Source organism: Miscanthus floridulus, chromosome 2 (assembly GCF_019320115.1).
Source record: "Miscanthus floridulus cultivar M001 chromosome 2, ASM1932011v1, whole genome shotgun sequence".
In the NCBI taxonomy this organism is placed as follows: domain Eukaryota; kingdom Viridiplantae; phylum Streptophyta; class Magnoliopsida; order Poales; family Poaceae; genus Miscanthus; species Miscanthus floridulus.
Window position 1 is genome coordinate 88434078 of NC_089581.1, and position 3488 is coordinate 88437565.

Below are 3488 nucleotides of genomic sequence, written 5' to 3' on the forward strand. Positions count from 1 at the left end.
CCCCATCAAGCCACCTCCATGCGCTTCCTGCAGCAACAACAAACGAACGGAGCTAGCTAGAATGCATAGCTTGTTAGCTCTAAACACAAACCCATCACTAAAGATGAATTTGTTCCAACCTTTCCCATCTTTACAATGTAGCAACACATCTTTAAAATCAGCATCATTAACGTATTGGTCCTTAATTGTTTCTAATCCAAAGATTTTGTAATCAAGTTGATTCAGCAAGGTATATCTCCTAGACAAAGCATCAGCAATAATATTCTCTTTCCCTTTCTTGTGCTTAATAACATAAGGAAAAGATTCAATAAATTCAACCCACTTAGCATGTCTATGGTTCAATTTCCCTTGACTACGAATATGCTTCAAAGACTCATGATCAGAATGAATAACAAACTCTTTGGGCCACAAGTAATGCTGCCATGTTTCTAATGTGCGAACAAGAGCATACAATTCCTTATCATATGTAGAATAATTTAGAACAGGCCCGCTCAATTTTTCACTAAAATACGCAACAGGTTTGCCTTCTTGTAACAAAACACCACCCAGTCCAATTCCGCTAGCATCACATTCAAGCTCAAAAGTCTTATTAAAATCAGGAAGTTGGAGGAGAGGTGCATGTGTCAACTTATCTTTTAGCATATTGAAGGAGTTCTCTTGTACTTTGCCCCAACTAAAAGGCACTCCCTTCTTTGTAAGCTCATTCAAAGGTGCAGCAATGGTACTGAAGTCCTTCACAAATCGGTGATAGAAACCAGCAAGTCCTAGGAAACTCTGCACTTGTGTGATAGTCTTTGGTACAGGCCATCCCTGTATAGCTTCTACCTTGGCTTGATCAACCTCAATTCCCTGTGGAGTCACAACATAGCCAAGAAAAGACACTCGATCGGTGCAAAAGGTGCACTTCTCAAGGTTACCAAATAAACGTGCATCTCGTAAAGCATTAAAAACAGCACGTAAGTGATCAAGATGTTCATCCATAGATTTGTTGTAAATCAATATATCATCAAAGTAGACTACAACAAATTTTCCAATGAAAGCACGCAAAACCTCGTTCATTAACCTCATGAAGGTACTAGGTGCATTAGTTAACCCAAAAGGCATGACTAACCACTCATATAAACCAAATTTAGTTTTGAAAGCAGTTTTCCATTCATCTCCCAATTTCATACGAATCTGGTGGTACCCACTTCGCAAATCAACTTTGGAAAACACATTAGCACCACTCAGTTCATCAAGCATATCATCCAATCATGGAATAGGGTGTCGATATCGAATGGTGATATTATTAATAGCTCTACAATCAACACACATACGCCATGTTCCATCTTTCTTAGGCACTAAAATGATAGGAACAGCACAAGGACTAAGGGACTCACGCACATAACCTTTATCGAGTAGTTCTTGCACTTGTCATTGAATTTCCTTCGTTTCTTCTGGATTAGTCCTGTATGGCGCACGGTTTGGCAAAGATGCACCAGGAATAAGATCAATTTGGTGCTCAATCCCTCATATTGGTGGCAGCCCTGCTGGTATCTCACTTGGAAAAACATCCGAAAACTCCTGCAAAATGTTAGCAACAGCAGGGGGCAAAGAATGCTGCATATCGTGAACTGAAATCAAAGCACCCTTGCATACCAAAGCATAGGCAACAGAAGTGGAAGCAACCAATTCATTAATATCAGATTTAGTAGCAAGCAAGCAATGTCCTTTCAATCTTATCTCATCTTTGTTACTACTAACATATTTGACATTTTTATCGATCTCAGATTTAGTTTTCTTAGCTTTAGCAACATCATCACGCACAATGGCTTCAGGAGACATAGGGAGCAAAACAATTTTCTTATCATGGTGTATGAGAGAATACATATTTGATCTACCATGATGCATACAATCTGTATCAAATTGCCATGGTCTACCTAGCAGAATATGACAAGCTTCCATAGGCACAACATCACAGTCAACAACATCATGATATGATCCAATAGCAAAATGAATTCGTACCAATCTCGTTACCTTAACCTTACCACTATTGTTGAGCCATCGAATGTGATATGGATGTGGGTGCGGTTTGGTTGTAAGTGCAAGCTTCTCTACCATATCACTGCTAGCCAAGTTGTTGCAGCTACCTCCATCAATTATCAAATGGCATGAACGCTCTTTAATGACACACTTTGTTTGGAACAGTGTATGCCGCTGATTTTGCTCCGCCTTCTCCATTTGTGCACTAAGCACACGCTGCACAATGAGGCTCTCATAATGATCTGCATCCTCTGCTCCAATCTGCTCTTCTGGTTGTTCCTCACTTCCTACATGGTCAGCAGCAAGCAAAGCAAGTGTATCTTCATCAAAATCACTAGCAGAGGAATACTCACCATCATCTTTGACGACCATAACATGCTTGCTTGGACAGTCACGCATCACATGTCCATATCCCTTGCACCGATGACACTGAACGTCTCTTGTTCTACCTATAGATGCCATGGATGAAGCACTCGCAACAGGCTTCTGGGTCGTCTTCGCCACTGAATTTGCAGAAGTAGCACGAGGTTTGTCGCTGGATGTTGGCATAGGAGCACGTGTGGTTGGAGTAGTAGTCATGCGGGGCTGCCATGAATTAGTTTTCCCTGCAGAAATATTATTCTTGGCACTGGCACGTCGCCCTGCACTTCCCTTTTAGCTTTACAAGCAAGATGAAACAAACAGGTTATGTTAGTGTATTCTTTATAATAAAGGATGTCCCGAATTTCATGATTTAACCCACCCAAAAATCTTGCCATAGCAGGTTCCTCATCCTCATCTAAATTACAACGCAACATACCCATTTGCAATTCTTGATAATATTCTTCTACACTTTTAGCACCCTATCTCAGTTGTTGCAATTTATTTAACAAATCACGTGCATAGTAAGAAGGAACAAATCTAGCCCTCATGATTCGTTTCAAAGCATTCCAAGTTCGTGGTATGTTATTATGATTTTTCTTGCCATACTCTATCCACCAAATAGTAGCAAAATCAGTAAACTCACTAGTAGCAGCCCTAACACGTGTATTCTCAGGAAATTCATGACATGCAAACTTTTGATCAACAGCAATTTCCCAAGTAATGTATGCATCAGGATCATATTTACCATCAAAAGGAGGTATCTTAAATTTTATCTTACTGAAAGCATCATTATTATTGGGTACCTCACGTCGACGGTGACCACCCATACCTCTACGATTATGGCATAGGCGACGCCGGTCATGAGTGTCATGAGCATCATGTTCAGTATCAGCAGTATAATCATCATCATAATTATCTTCGAATCGCTCTTCGTCCTTGTTGTCTTCATTATGCTGCTCTTTGTCTTTCGTGTGGAAGTCATCAAAATGCTTCAGAAGAGCAGCAAGGCTTCTGTCCATATGGGCAACAGATGCCTCCAATCCTGTAAGCTTGGTGGTGGAGGCAAGTTGGGTGGCCTCCTAGTTGCCCAATCTTGTCATTGG

At 40.7% G+C, this 3488-nt stretch overlaps 1 pseudogene; it reads right to left on the minus strand.

Annotated features, from left to right (window-relative positions):
• Positions 1 to 1920: 1920 nt before the first annotated feature.
• Positions 1921 to 3212, minus strand: LOC136539189 (uncharacterized; annotated as a pseudogene).
• Positions 3213 to 3488: the final 276 nt, after the last annotated feature.